Consider the following 18,351-nt stretch of genomic DNA (forward strand, 5'->3'; position numbering starts at 1 on the left):
TATATATATATATATATATATATATATATATATATATATATATATATATATATATATATATATATATATATATATATATATATATATATATATATTTTTTTTTTTTTTAAATTTAATTTCTACATTACTCTGATAGAGAAAAAATATATATATATATATATTTTAACCATCCAAATTTTCAATCTCAAATTTTTACTTTATTTAGAACTCAACCCTTCCTGAATATATTTTGATTTCTAGAATGAGGGTTTCTCCATTTTTCTTTTCTAATCCCTATGTATAGAGAAATTAATTGACAAGCATCAAAAAATTCATAATATTTGAAATACTTAAACTTCTATCACAGAGAATACAGATTTTTTTTATACAATCCACAGACACGAAGAAGATAGGAAAGGATAATTGCATATTTAATCGATGATCAAAACACAAGACCCTACCTCATCTTGATGCTATTATGAAATCCCCAAGAACTCTAAGAGAATTCACTCCTCTTCAATAACCTTCTTCTGAAAATCTTTCTTTGAATTAGCCTTCTAAAATTCGCTTCCAAAAGTTCTCCCCAAAAATGAACCCCCAAAGTTGTGATAAGAAATTTTCTCCTCAAATCGGGGCACTAATTGTGCGTTCACTTGAGAAGACTCTTTGCTCAACTGAGTTAACTCCAAATTAACTTTTATTATCTTTTCTTTTATTTTGCATTCATCTTTTCACGAACATTAAGTTGAATTATTAAATAACTTTATTTACTATTCCACTTGACTTCTATTTTAAATTAATTTATTACTTTAATCTCATGTGCACTTTATGAAATTAAAATAACATTATTATTTTCACTTATTTTATCTTATTAATTAATTTTTCTAATTTTCAACTCATGCTCGCATCATGCGATCTAGAATTTTATTAATTTAATATCTTTCAAATTTTAATTTATTTTAGAAGCTTAATTGATAAAATATTTAATCAATTTAAATAACAATACTATTTAGCATTTATTTTAAAAAAATGAACTCTAAATATATTATTATTAAATTAAATAAATATTATCACGTTCTAAATTTTTCTTTAAACTTTTATCTCCAATTTTAATTCTTTTTATTTAATTAATTTCTTAATTAATTAAATATAATTAAATATTAAAATATCATAATAATTTTCTATTAAATTAAATCATTAATTAGACTTAATTAATAGAAAATACACCAAGGACTCATAAAGAAACATACAAAAACCCATCATAAAAAAACACATACTAAATAAAACAAAGGGTTATAATCACAAATTAACGTCATCTGACGCATTCGGAGGGTACTCAACTCGGATACTTGTCCTAATTATCAATTAGGACAAGTGGCTAAAGGGTTTAAGATTTGGACTTAAGATTTTATCTCCTTTCTCTTACCATTGAGATAATGCGATAGGGTACGCTCATCCTGGCAATTCAGGGAAGTCGATACCCGGTACCTGCAACTTGCATAAAATTCACGCATGTACAGATACAATATTCTAAGCTAAACAAGCAATGGCAAGAAGTGGTGCATCGTGTAGATCCCGACTAGTAGGTGACTACGACTCCCTTCCTTAACCACATCAGAAACACCATACATAAAGAAAACAAACACGCACACCATACACATGCAGCATGGGGTAAGTATCCATAAAAGGACACGTGATAATAAACCATCTAACTAATCATCATCGATAATTGAAAACACTGAATATACGTACATGAAATATAGAGTACCAAGTAATTTCACTATATAATAAATTGAATGTAAAACAATATTTGATAATCTAAAAGTAATGCTACTAAACATCAAGTATAAAAATGGCCTAAAAGAGTTTGGCAATTAAAACAAAAATGTGAACTAGGGGCAGGCACTACATCCATTGCCCCCTAGACTTAAGCTAACTCCTGGAAGCGTACATGAATGATAAAACTAAGGCTCTCACTATGTGGGTCCCATGGGATCCTTTCCCCTGCAGGAGGATATGTCTCCACTAAGAACACTCTTTGGGATCTACCCATATCACCAACCGTAGGTTCTGAAGCTGCGGGTCTCTGATCCAAGGCTTGAGGTTTCCTTTGAGGACAATGATACACCTTGTGTCCACATTGTCCACATATGAAACACTCTCCCTTGAAGCCCCTCTGAACTTTAGGTGCACTAGACTACAAGAAACTACCCCCACTAGGATGAGGTTGAACACTTTGAGACAGTCCATCATATTGGTTGGGCTTGTTGCAATGAACCTTGTGATAGTTCCTAGCATTGGAACCATTGCCACCACACTATGTTGGAGGATAAGTTTCTTCCTGCCGCTGATTACCCCCAGAAGGAGATTTCCTATTGCCACCTACACCTTGATTACCCAGATATGGCTAGTAACACTGGTGGCGCTTATTACGCCATGCATTACGAGCTTGATGAGAGTTCATGCTCTTAGGTCTATGCTCAAGTCCTGCCCGAGGTGCTCTATCATGGTCATGAATAGGAGGTAGGCAATCAATGATGGTTTGCAACATTTTCCTCAGAGACAACTTGTTGCTCTCTATAGTACTCTTCCTGATGCTCACTGACATGCTCTTCCCTATTCCCATCTTGGATAGGTTCTTCATGGATAGACTCATGGAAACTGATAGCTCTGTCTTGTGCATGGCCTTCACCATGGTCTGGGCTATGGCTTATAACAGAAGATCTCACCCCAGATATCATCCTACAATAATATCCAGATACAAGATGGTATCATAAACATACACATATTACTTTAAATCACTTAGAGCAATATGATTCTAGTTTAATAGTAAACTGAAAACCATATTGATCCAACATGCATCCTTCCTAAAAAATATTGAAATTGATCACCTAAACTCTCTAAACAAGAACAACATAATACTCCCAAGGACAATCAAAAAGCACACTACCTTAAAGCATAAGTAACAGATACATGTTTTACAAACAAGATAGTTTCAATTTCCAGTTTGACTATAATTTTGGTTTAAGTATAACTTTAGTTTTGAAGTCTAAGTGTTGAAGTATGAAAAATATGCAACTAACAATTTAAGTTATGTTTTAGTTCAACTAGTTTCAAGTTTTAGTTTGAAAGAGATACACATAATAGTTTAAAGTTTTCATTTTTGTTCAACTAGTTAACACTAGTGGTGTTCCAATATACCCAGAGCTCCCAATGTAGAAACTTGAGCTCTGATACCATATGTAACGCCCCGCCAAGGGATCCAAAAGAATTAACCTAAAGTTTTACTAAGTTTTCTAAACATTTTTATAAAAAAAAGTAATAAAGTATAACATACACATCAAACACATAGTAGCGGAAGCAATAACATGTAATCTTAAACAAACATACATAACAGGTTACATTCCTTAAGGATCCCAAGACGTTGAGTCACATTTGAATTTAATTAATTCTAAGTCTAACAACTACCACATCCACATGAAATAATAATAATAAAGTCCAATGTCCATAATATACATTTGTTTCGAATGCCTCTTGGCAATTTAATTCGGAATGCTCAATCATCTACTGTACATGTCATAGGGTATGAAAGGCTTAAAAAATTATACATATGTAAAAATAGAAATGCATCAACCTCCACGAATCCATGATACAAAGTATAGTAAAAATAAATGAAACCATTCACCATACATGATACAACCATCCATCGTAAAAGATAAAACATCCATCATAAAATCTAACCATCCATCATAATAATCCAAGAACATAGTGAAGGTAAATGCCAACCGAGAAAGCTCTAGCCATGATGACTACGGACGGATCTCAATGGTAAGAGTAAAAGCACTACCACCCGACCACGTGGAACCTAAATGATCTACTCCCACCACGCTGAAGAAATAGTCTCAAGTCCCAAACAAGGTATCAAACACAAAACACAAGTACTCTCTAAGTCTGGAAAATCCTAAAAGTACACTAATTCAAAGGTTCCAACATAGATAGACATCTAGACCTAGAGGCACCACAAAGACATGTAGGAAACTTGCTATACAAGTGGGAAAGTGTCATCGCAAAAGTCACGTTGGAAGTTACCCGAGCAATCCCTTAGGAATCCTGGGTCCCTTGTGATCCTGCAGCCACTAGTATCCTCTCATACTGACGAGGCATACTATGGAATGCAAGGTCATAACCAAGCGTTCTCTCTACCCCATCCTAGTCTGTACTAGCACTCAAGGAATGAGAGAGAACATATAGTTATCTTATTAGGTTCATTTAAGTTAGTATTTAGGTGAGATGTTTTCACTTGTTAAAACAACTTACAATGGGTTACTCCAGGTAGCCTCTTAGGGCCCCGATCTCCATTGCAAGCCACTTCCCGACACTACACATAGATAAACTACCCTAGGCTCATGAAATTACGAATCAAAGAATCATAATAGAATCACCTCAATCCTATACCAGCGACTGAAAAACATCATAATTATAATCCACAATCATTACATCAGTTCTCCATGAGCAACTAAATAGCATCAAATAATAATCATAATGATCACAACAAATCTCTATCAGCACATGAAGGCATCAATGATAAATCACAATATCTAATGGTTCTCCAATGAGTAACCAGAAAGAATCCGAATAATAGAACACAAAACTGATCGAAGACTCCAAAATGGTCAAGTCAGGTAACTTCAAAAACATACACCATTAGCTTCACACAAGGAAACTAGAAAGCAATAACAAACAGTAAAAACATCCATCATAGAGCACTCCATCACATTACCATGGTTGGGTTAAGAAAGATCGAGACCAAAACATCATAACATCACATTCACAACCCCGAGCCTCTGGTAACAACCTAAACTAGTCAATACTAGAACAACCCCAAAATATAGAGAACACACAGAAAACATCATGTCTCACAGATTGGCTTGAAAGTATATTATCGAGTTAAAAGTAAAGGATTCAGTTTGCAGATTAATGTATGTTTCAAATAACTAAGTTTCACAACTTACCCCAATGAATTAACCCGTTCTCATAATTAATCATAACACAACTTAAAAGTAATAATAATCATTTCTTAATTTATTAAATAATAATAATAGTTGATTATTAAATAATAATAAATAAACCCAAACCCATTAAAAATTGAATTTCTAAAAGATAAATATACTTAATATTATTAAATACTATCTATCATTAGCTTAAATCAATTCCAATTTTCATATTCATTTTCAAATTAATAATTATCTAATAATTATTAATTACATAATCAATAATCATTAACAAATTCCTTAATTTTATATTTTTATATATAGTTAATTAACTTAATTAATTAACAACTAAAAATTTGAGTTTAATCCTCCAATTAATTATTATAAATTTTTTTATAAAACTAATAATAAAATTATTATAATAAAATTTATTAATAAAATTATAATTAATATTAAAATTTATATAAAATAAAATACAATTAATTTTATTATTTTTTAAATAACTTATAACAAAATCCAAATTTTGGATATGGCAAGGGCACGTAATAAAGTCTTTAAATTTTTTTTGCATCACATAGCGATTTATTAAATCGCTGCCTCCATGTAATGCTGCAGTGCACGACTGCTGTCGCAGTCAGCCTGCCATTATAAAAGGGCACGGGTGGGGGTATTTCCCCCACCAACTATATATTTTTTTAATTTTCTTTATTTTTTTAATAAAGGTAACAACTTCATTCAAATGGATAAATCTAAATATACATAAATTAAATTTAATTATTGTATATATATATATATATATATATATATATATATATATATATATATATATATATATATATAAATATAAATATAACTAATATTTTATTAATTAAATATAGTTAATTTCAATTAAATACTCATTTCACAAAGATTCTTTTTATAAATATATATATTTTTAAAATTTAATTTCTACATTACTCTGATAGAGAAAATATATATATATATATATATATATATATATATATATATATATATATATATATTAATCATCCAAATTTTCAATCTCAAATTTTTACTTTATTTAGAACTCAACCCTTCCTGAATATATTCTGATTTCTAGAACGAGGGTTTCTCCATTTTTCTTTTCTAATCCCTATGTATAGATAAATTAATTGACAAGCATCTAAAAATTCATAATATTTGAAATACTTAAACTTCTATCACAGAGAATACAGATTTTTTTTATACAATCCACAAACACGAAGAAGACAGGAAAGGATAATTGCGTATTTAATTGATGATCAAAACACAAGACCCTACCTGATACTAATGCTATTATGAAATCCCCAGGAGCTGTAAGAGAATTCACTCCTCTTCAATAACCTTCTTCTAAAAATCTTTCTTTGAATTAGCCTTTTGAAATTTGCTTCCAAAAGTTCTCCCCAAAAATGAACCCCCAAAGTTGTGATAAGAAGTTTTTTCCTCAAATCGGGGCACTAATTGTGCGTTCACCTGAGAAGACTCTTTGCTCAACTGAGTTAACTCCAAATTAACTTTTATTATCTTTTCTTTTATTTTGCATTCATCTTTTCATGCACATTAAGTTGAATTATTAAATAACTTTATTTACTATTCCACTTGACTTCTATTTTAAATTAATTTATTACTTTAATCTCATGTGCACTTTATGAAATTAAAATAACATTATTATTTTCACTTATTTTATCTTATTAATTAATTTTTTTAATTTTCAACTCATGCTCGCATCATGCGATCTAGAATTTTATTAATTTAATATCTTTCAACTTTTAATTTATTTTAGAAGCTTAATTGATAAAATATTTAATCAATTTAAATAACAATACTATTTAGCATTTATTTTAAAAAATGAACTCTAAATATATTATTATTAAATTAAATAAATATTATCACGTTCTAAATTTTTCTTGAAACTTTTATCTCCAATTTTAATTCTTTTTATTTAATTAATTTCTTAATTAATTAAATATAATTAAATATTAAAATATCATAATAATTTTCTATTAAATTAAATCATTAATTAATCTTTTTAATTAGACTTAATTAATAGAAAATACACCAAGGACTCATAAAGAAACATACGAAAACCCATCATAGAAAAACACATACTAAATAAAACAAAGGGTTATAATCATGAATTAATGTCATTTGATGCATTTGGAGGGTACTCAACTCGGATACTTGTCCTAATTATCAAGCAAGACAAATGGCTAAAGGGTTTAGGATTTGGACTTAAGATTTTATCTCCCCTCTCTTACCATTGAGATAATGCGATAGGGTACGCTCATCCTCACAATTCAGGGAAGTCGATACTCAGTACCTGCAACCTACATAAAATTCACGCATGTACAGACACAATATTCTAAGCTAAACAAGCAATGGCAGGAAGTGGTGCATTGTGTAGATCCCGACTAGCAGGTGACTACGACTCCCTTCCTTAACCACATCAGAAACACCATACATAAAGAAAACAAACATGCACACCATACACGTGCAGCATGGGGTAAGTATCCATAAAAAGACACGTGATAATAAACCATCTAACTAATCATCATCGATAATTGAAAACACTGAATATACATACATGAAATATAGAGTACCAAGTAATCTCACTATATAATAAATTGAATGTAAAACAATATCTGATAATCTGAAAGTAATGCTACTAAACATCAAGTATAAAAATGGCCTAAAAGAGTTTGGCAATTAAAACAAAAATGTGAACTAGGGGTAGGCACTACAGACCCAAAAATGATTAGCTCAAGTGTCTCATACACATACATCTCAGCTTCACACATGAAGACTGATGAACAATAACAATCAGTAAATACAAACATTTCATAGAGTATACGATCACATTACCATAGTTGGGCTTATAAAGATCGAGACCAAATAAGATCAACATGCCAACACATCTCATAACCCCCGAGCCTCTGGTAACAACCTAAGACTAGTCAACACTAGTCAACCAAAAAATCTAAAACAAGAAGCATAAAGAATACATGATGCAAACAAATGTTTTGATTTTGCTATCTTACATAGTTGAATCAAGTGTAGAGGTTTCCAGTTTTCTGTTTGCAAGTATATTTTCAAGTGTCTCAAGTTTCATCATTTGACCTACAAGTCAACCCGTTTGTTCCCCGATAACATTATCCTTCCATTAATAAGAATTATATTTAAAGAATAACTTAAGGATAAATATTCACTAAACTGATCATCATTGACCTATAATTAAATTGTTCTCTATATTTAACCATGATCCATATTCTAATTGATTAACCTTTCAACTTTTCTAGGAACATTATTCGTTATATGAACCAATTACTAGTCTTCGAATAAGAAGAATATAACTTTATTAAAATGATCAATTTAAATCAACCAATTAACATAGGTACACAATCCATGACCTATTAACATCTAATAGTTTCCAATTTAATATTACTAAGTCTCACCATTGAAACATCTAAGGTCATTATTCAAGTCATTAGAACAAGACCTATCAACTTTGATATCAATATTTTTACAATCTCATTAAAAGAATTATATCAATTAAATCTTTATTATATAACATAATTATTAATTAAATATAATTAACACTAATTAATTTAATTAATAATTACATATCCAAGGAAACGTTCCAATTAATATAAGTTGACTAATAACTAACTATAATTTTATAATTCAAAAGTCAACTATAATTCAGTACACAAATAATCATATTAATAGTTCAATAATAATAACTTGTTAATATTTAATAACAAGTTATATTGAGAATCTTATTAATAAATCTATAATGACCACATTCGTCATTCTTTCAATGAATACTAATATTCCCTTGATAAATTTGTATTATCATTAATCTTTTCAAATAAGACTCTATAGCAAAACTTAATTATTAATATCATAGTTATAATATCAACTCAATGAATATCAATTGATCAATTATACTTCAAATCCAAAATCAATATCTTTTACAAAACTTCATTCATAAAATAATCTTCACTAGATTAGCTCTAATCAAATTAATTGATAACTATTTAAACCATTATTTATTAATAGTTTGTTCGACCCAACAAACATTAATAAATAATAAACTCATCAAAACTATTATTAATCGATCTAGAGAATCTTTACATAAACTTCATTAGTTAATATTTAACTAACTCTTAGTATGATTAAGGTATAACATTAAGATACCTAATAATTCGAACGTATTAACATTAACATAACAATGTTATAATAATGTTATAATGTAGAAATGACCCATTGTCCAATATCAATAAAATTTGAATTACTTAATTTAAAATCATCTCGTAATATAAAATTAACATCTCCAAATTATTTAATATATATTAAATGTTATTTAATATATATTAAATATTATTTAATAAATATATCTCTTTCCATCAGTTCTATCTACAATTATTTCTATTAAAATCTTCCATTAATTTATTTAGAACATTCTTATTAGTCTTTAGACTAATTAAGTAGTTATAAATTCTAACTATATTGCTTTATTGAAATTTCAATAACTCGATTAATAACTTAAACAAAATTTTACTAATATTATATATGTATATATATATATGCATACATTTATACACACACACACACACACACACACACACACACACACACACACACACACACACACACATATATATATATACATACATATAAGAATATCGAATAACAAATAATATTATATAACACAACTTAATATCTATACATGCTGAGCTCTTTAAAAATTGTTGGGAGAGTGTTTTGTTTAAGAGAATTTATAATCGCTATGGCACGGGCAAGCCATGCGGCCCTGCCCTCTGATGCAAGGCCTGCGACGGCAGTCGCAGTACTTGCGTCAACGGGTACTAGTGACCGTTGGTGCCATTAAATAAAGGCAGGTGCGGGTAGGGGGTGGATATATCCACCCCTCCCCAAATTCATTAGTAGTATAAACTTTTGTTTTAACAAATGCGTTTCAGATTCTAACTAAGGTTTTCCCATCGCATTCTAAAATATACGATTTGCAAATACGAATTTGTAAATAAAGTTTCTTATTTTGACTTTCACGGTTATACACATATGTGTATATATGTGGATATATATATGTGTGTGTGTGTGTGTGTGTGTGTGTGTGTGTGTGTGTGTGTGTGTGTGTGCAGATTTGCAAAATAGAGTATATATTTAGACTTAAACAAAAAGGGGCTTTTCTAAACAAGAATTTTCCTTTTTAAATAATTGTTTTCTAAACATATCTGTTAATCCATCCAATAGGTTTAACTATAGATTTGAAATCATCTTTCTCAATTTGATTCTAATTCGAACCCAAACCTATTTAGATCTAATTTCTTCTTTAATTGGATCTAGGGTTTTCTAATGTTTTCTTCTCAACCAAATAGCATTTCTAGATTCCAATTCAAATTGTAGATTTAATCACAAAAATATTCTGACACATATAATAGACATGATGAAGACAGGAAGAGAAATAGTGCAAAGAGAATATGTGAATATCACGAGTGCACCTGGACACTGATGTTAATCCGCCATGCTTCAGAAATCCATAGAAAATCTCTTCCTTCTCCATCATTCACAATTTCTCCAAGATCCAAGCCAATCGAATCTTCCAAGTGACTAGAAGTGCTAGAAGAAGCATAGAAGCATGTAGAAACATATAAGCATATGAGCTTTTCCAATGCATGTAAGCTTTGAACCTTCCATTTTAGCTTGTAGCTTGTAGCTTCCATTAAGCTTGTAGCTTGCCAAAACACACTAGGAGAGCCTCTATTTAAAAGCCTCTAAGATGCATCTAGAGTGTCTCTAGAAATAACTAGAAGATAAGCATGAAAACCAAGCATGGGTCTTCTCCAACCTTCTAGATGAGTCTTAAGGTTGTAAACACCATATGCTCAAATAAAATGCTAACTTCTAAGTGTAGACAACTTGTGCATTCTTAGAGTGCAAACTCCTGTGTTGTCTACATGACAACTCTCGAGAATTCACAAACTCCTATGTGAGCAAATATTAAAATAATGTACAATTATTAATATAATATTTAATTTACTTTTTCCAATTTTATTTATTTATTTATTAAATCTCATGCACTAACTTTAATATCTCCACTTTTCAATCTTAATAAATTTATATTTTAATCACATGAAATCTAGAATCTTTTAATAATTTTAAATTTACTTTTCACTTTTAAATTTCATTTTCCAAAACTTAATTTGCTAAAATATTTATTAGCTTTAACAATAATATTATTTAGTCATTTATTTAAAAATGAGCTCCAAATATATTATTATTAAAATAAATATTGTCACATTCCAAATTTAAACTTTAAACTTTTATTTTTAAATTTAATTATTTTATTTAATTAATTTTTCAATCAATTAAATAAAAGAAATATTAAAATATCATATTAATTTTTTCATTAAATTAAACTATTAATTAAATCTTTTAATTAGGCTTAATTAATAGAAAATACTTCAAAGACTCACAAGGTAAAAATATGAAAACCCATCATAGTCAAAATACATACAAAATCAAACCAAGGGTTTATATCATGAATTACATCATCTAACACATTTGGAGGGTACTCAACTCGGATACTTGTCCTAATTTTCCAATTAGAACAAATGGCTTAAAGGGTAGAGAATTGGACTTGAGAATTTATCTCCCCTCTCTTATCATTGAGATAATGTGATAGGGTATGCTCATCCTGGCAATTCAGGGAAGTCGATACCTAGTACCTGCAACCTACATAAAAACCACACATGTACAAGCACAATATATACTAAACTAAACAGGCAATGGCAATAAGTGGTGCATCTTGTAGATCCCGACTAGCAGGTGACTACGACTCCCTTCCTTAACCACATTAGACACACCATACAAAAGCAAACATGCAAAGGAAACACACACACCATACACATGCAAGTATGGGGTAAGTATCCATAAGAAAACACATATGCTAATAAATCATCTTACTAACCATCATTAATAACTGAAAGCAATGTAATAATCATCATCAATAATTGGGAACGCTAAAAATAATCATCATACATACATGAAATGTAGAGTTTAAGTAATCTCATCACATAATAAACTAAATCCATAGCACAATATCTGATAATCTCAAAAGAATGTTGCTGACAAACAACATAAAACTAACTCTAAAAGAGTTCAACAATGATAACAAAATGCGAACCAGGGGCAGGCACTACACATTTAACCACGATTGACTTGAGTTGACTAGTTTCGAAAAGAATTTTGAAATAATTAAATGAAATTATTTAATTAAATGGAGTACTTACTTCTAATTAATTAAACAAAGTTATTTAATTAAATGAGAAGCCATTCCTAATTAATTAAATGAAGTTATTTAATTAAATAAGAAAAGTGTCTCTAATTAATTAAAGATTATTTAATTAAATAGAAAAAGTAATTATCAGAGCATATCTCATTTTATTAAATTAAATATCTCAACAAAATCTCTCTTCAATTCAAAAAGGGAAATTTTCAGTTCACTATTCATAAAAAATAAGTTAAATCAGTTAACTCCTTTTTCTACTCAAATTGAATTAGTTAACTCCTTATTTTACTCAAATTAAATCTGTTAACTCCTTTTAATTTGGAAATCTCCCTTTATGAGTGAACTTCACCTTTAATCCTGATCGTTGATTGAAATCGATCTCAACCGTTAATGAATTCTAGGAAAGTCTATTTAAGAGAACCTCATCTCTTCATTTTGAAAGGTTGAATGAGAAGTTGCATCGAATTGTTGCTGGAATTCATACTCACATTTGCTCATATTCACATACGCAAAGATCAAGTTTGACCAAAAGTTGACAGATTTAACCACGGTTGACTTGAGTTGACTTGTCTCGAAATTTTTTTTGAAATAATTAAATGAATTTATTTAATTAAATGGAGTACTTACTCCTAATTAATTAAACAAAGTTATTTAATTAAATGAGAAGCCATTCCTAATTAATTAAATGAAGTTATTTAATTAAATAAGTGTCTCTAATTAATTAAATATTATTTAATTAAATAGAAAAAGTAATTATCAGAGCATATCTCATTTTATTAAATTAAATATCTCAACAAAATCTCTCTTCAGTTCAAAAAATGAAATTTCCAGTTCACTATTGATAAAAAATGAGTTAAATCAGTTAACTCCTTTTTCTACTCAAATTGAATCAGTTAACTCCTTATTTTACTCAAATTAAATCTGTTAACTCCCTTTAATTTGGAAATCTCCATTTATGACTGAGCTTAACCTTTAATCCTGACCGTTGATTGAAATCGATCTCAACCGTTGATGAATTTCAAGAAAGTTTATTTAAGAGACCCTCATCTCTTCATTTTGAAAGGTTGAATGAGAATTTGCATCGAATTGTTGCTGAAATTCATACTCACATTTGCTCATATTCATATATGCAAAGATCAAGTTTGACCAAAAGTTGACCAGATTTAACCATGATTGACTTGAGTTGACTAGTTTCGAAAAGAATATTGAAATAATTAAGTGAAATTATTTAATTAAATGGAGTACTTACTTCTAATTAATTAAAAAAAGTTATTTAATTAAATGAGAAGCCTCTCCTAATTAATTAAATGAAGTTATTTAATTAAATAAGAAAAGTGCCTCTAATTAATTAAAGATTATTTAATTAAATAGAAAAAGTAATTATGAGAGCATATCTCATTTTATTAAATTAAATATCTCAACAAAATCTCTCTTCAGTTCAAAAAGGGAAATTTTCAGTTCACTATTGATAAAAAATGAGTTAAATGAGTTAACTCCTTTTTCTATTCAAATTGAATCAGTTAACTCCTTATTTCACTCAAATTAAATCTGTTAACTCCCTTTAATTAGGAAATCTCCCTTTGTGACTAAACTTCACCTTTAATCTTGACCGTTGATTGAAATCGATCTCAACTGTTGATGAATTCCATGAAATGTTATTTAAGAGACCCTCATCTCTTCATTTTGAAAGGTTGAATGAGAATTTGCATTCAATTGTTGCTGGAATTCATACTCACATTTGCTCATATTCACATACGCAAAGATCAAGTTTGACCAAAAGTTGATCAGATTTAACCACGGTTGACTTGAGTTGACTAGTTTGGAAAAGAATTTTGAAATAATTAAATGAAATTATTTAATTAAATGGATTACTTACTTCTAATTAATTAAACAAAGTTATTTAATTAAATAAGAAAAGTTTCTCTAATAAATTAAATAGAAAAAGTAATTATGAGAGCATATCTCATTTTATTAAATTAAATATCTCACCAAAATCTCTCTTCAGTTCAAAAAAGGAAATTTCCAGTTCACTATTGATAAAAATGAGTTAAATTAGTTAACTCCTTTTTCTACTCAAATTGAATCAGTTAACTCCTTATTTTACTCAAATTAAATCTATTAACACCCTTTAATTTGGAAATCTCCCTTTATGAGTGAACTTCACCTTTAATCCTAACCATTAATTGAAATCGATCTCAACCGTTGATGAATTCTAGGAAAGTCTATTTAAGAGACCCTCATCTCTTCATTTTGAAAGGTTGAATGAGAATTTGCATCGAATTTTTGCTGGAATTCATACTCACATTTGCTCATATTCACATACGCAAAGATCAAGTTTGACCAAAAGTTGACCAGATTTAACCACAGTTGACTTGAGTTGACTAGTTTCGAAATTTTTTTTGAAATAATTAAATGAAATTATTTAATTAAATGGAGTACTTACTTCTAATTAATTAAACAAAGTGATTTAATTAAATGAGAAGCCATTCCTAATTAATTAAATAAAGTTATTTAATTAAATAAGAAAAGTGTCTCTAATTAATTAAAGATTATTTAAATAAATAGAAAAAGTAATTATGAGAGCATATCTCATTTTATTAAATTAAATATCTCAACAAAATCTCTCATCAGTTCAAAAAGGAAAATTTCTAGTTCACTATTGATAATAAATGAGTTAAATCAATTAACTCCTTTTTCTACTCAAATTGAATCAATTAACTCCTTATTTTACTCAAATTAAATCTGTTAACTCCCTTTAATTTGGAAATCTCCCTTTATGACTAAACTTCACCTTTAATCCTGACCGTTGATTGAAATTAATCTCAACCATTGATGAATTCTAGCAAAGTCTATTTAAGAGACCCTCATCTCTTCATTTTGAAAGGTTGAATGAGATTTTGCATTGAATTGTTGCTAGAATTCATACTCACATTTGCTAATATTCTGTAGTGCCTACCCTCGTTCACATCTTTTCTAGACATTGTTGTTATTATCAGACTATGATGGACTAGTTTTATGTTGATGGATTAGTGGTATTGTTTTGACACTATCAGACATTATGTTATGGATTCAGAGGTTATGAGATGAGATCATTTAGACTTTACATTTCATGCATACATGATGATCATTATACTATTTTCAGTTATTATTGATGATTAGTTGATAATTATTATCTCATGTGTTTTATATGGATACTTACCCCATGCTTGAATGTGTATGGTGTGCGTGTTTTCTTATTGTATGGCATTTCTGATGTGGTTAAGGAAGTGAGTCGTAGTCACCTACTTAGTCAGGATCTACACAATGCACCACTTCCTGCCATTGTCTGTTTAGCTTGGCATATATATATATATATATATATATATATATATATATATATAGTATGTAAATGCATGGTTTTTCTGCAGGTTGCAGGTACCGGGTATCGACTTCCTTGAATTGCCAAGATGAGCGTACCCTATTATACTATGTCAATGATAAGAGAAGGGAGATAAATACTCAAGTCCAAATCCCAAACTCTTAAACCAATTGTCCTAGTGAGGTAGGACAAGTATTTGGATATTTTACCCACCGAATGTGTTGGATGACGTAATTCATGATTTTTAACCCTTTAGACTAATTTTGAGTGATTTACTCTATGATGGGTTTTCATATTTTATCTTGGAAGTCTATGGTGAATTTTCTATTAATTAAGTCTTAATAAATAGATTTAATTAATAAATTAATTATTTGAGAAAATTAATATAAAATATCATGTTATTTGATATTTTGATTATAATTAATTGAATGGGAATTAATTGAGAAAAAATAATTAAATAAAAGAAAATTAGAAATTAAAATTAATAATAATAAAGTAATAAATAAATAATAATAATAAAATTTATAAAAATTAAAATAAAAGTTATAAATATTTAAATAGAAATTATATTAAAGTGAATTGGAGTTATAAGCTTGCATGGGAATTAACGCACTTCTCTATTTCTCATGTGTCAACAACACGGAGGTTAGTGCATCAATTAACCACATGGTGTCTACAACCCTATGGCTCATCTTAAAGGTTGGAAAAGACCCATGCTTAGTTGGTGACACCTTCCACCTGTTTCTAGAAGCATTCTAGATGTTTTCTGAAAGCTCTTTATATTCAGGCATTCATAGAAGCTTAGACATAGCGTTGGGAGAGCAATTGGAGCATTGGAGGACTCGAAAATTCTGAAGAAGGGAGGAGCTTGCTCTGCAGATTTTCTGAGGAAGAGCGATTTAGCATCAGAATCCGGGTAGATTCTTGTGATTTTAATTATGCTATTTTTGCATCACACATTCCATGTCTTCTTCGTGTCTTCCATATGTCTTCTGAGAAGTTTCATATTTATATGCATTCTCAATATGGGTAGATTAATTTATTGGAGAATTTTATATGCATTCTATAATGCAAATATTTTATTCTTAAATTGTAGATATAATCTTTGTGAAAAAAAAAAAAAAACATACATGGTTATATATTCAGATCAGCATACATATACATACATACATATATATATATATATGCATATGTATACATTTATTATGAATCTATTATAAAATTTGAATATATATATACTGATATATATATATATATATACCTATGTATATTTATATAGAATACGCCAAATGAGCGATTGATAAATTGCAGTGGAGATATTTAATAAATCGCATCACGATTCATATCGTATGAATCAATGTATATAATGAAATGGCATGGGCATGAATTGTACCCATGCCTGCGAAAGGCAGAGACCTGCCGTCGTAGGTCTGCGGCGACAGGGGTACTACATACCCGCTGTCGGCGCAGTGCCTGCGACCATAGGTAATGCGTACTATAGTAAGTGTTTGGAGGGGTAAATTAATGTTAATGTGATGCAAAAAAAATGTTTATGTTAAAACATTTATAAACAATTGATTCTCATTGATATATAATATGGTGTCAATCGAAATTGTTAAATCAATTTTATGAAAACGTATTAACTATATATATATATATATATATATATATATATATATATATATATATATATATATATATATATATATATATATGTAAACATGTTATTTATAAATTTAAGTTATTATTATTTGATAAATAATTTATATTGAAGGTTTATTTTCATAAAGGTGACTCTTTAATAACTTTCAACTATTTAATAATTTAATTGTTTTAAATTATTAAATAAAGAATTGATAGTTTGGTGGGGAATGTATCAAACAAATATTATTAATTGGAAAATGTATTTTTTTTAGTTCTAATAAGGAAAACTTTTATCCAAAAACAATATATGTGTTCCTCCATTCAAACTTGAAAACTAAAATTGAGATCTCTACATTTTGTAAACTTGTTATAACCAAAACATGTGTTTGCATTGTGTATTCTTTAAGCTATTGTTTTGGATTTGGGTTGACTAGTGTTGACCAGTATAGGACATCTACCAGAGGCTTGGGGGTTATGTGATTGTGGTGACATGATGATGTTTTAATCTCGATCTTTATAAACCCAACCATGGTTATGTGATGGAATGCTCTATGTATTGGTTGTAATTACTGGTTGTTATAGTTGTGATTTTTATATATGAGACACTTGACTTAACCATTATTTTGGTCATCGATTAGTTATCCTTGGTTATTTTCTAGTCGCCATAATGGGACTGTAATGTGGATTTATTTTTGATGATGTCATGTTGTGACATATTTGACTCAACCATTTTTGGAGTCTTCGATCAGTATGATTGAGATATATATTTTGGTTATTGAGAACCATTGGATATTTTATTATCAGCGATACTTCAATTGCCAATAGAGAGCTATTGTGTTCATGATTTTCTATGGATGATAGCTCATGGAGATTTGATGCTTTTTATGCATATTTGATGATTTTATTATGGATTATCTTTTGTGATTTTGAGATTTATGATTCCATTAGCATTAGGGTAGGATATCTGCATGTAGTGATAGGAAGTGGCTTGCAATTGGGGTTGGGGCCCTAAGAGGCTACCGGGGTAACTCATTGTAAGTTGGATTAAT

This window comes from Cupressus sempervirens, chromosome 6, assembly GCF_028749045.1.
Source record: "Cupressus sempervirens isolate cs-2001-9-10 chromosome 6, ASM2874904v1, whole genome shotgun sequence".
NCBI lineage: Eukaryota > Viridiplantae > Streptophyta > Pinopsida > Cupressales > Cupressaceae > Cupressus > Cupressus sempervirens.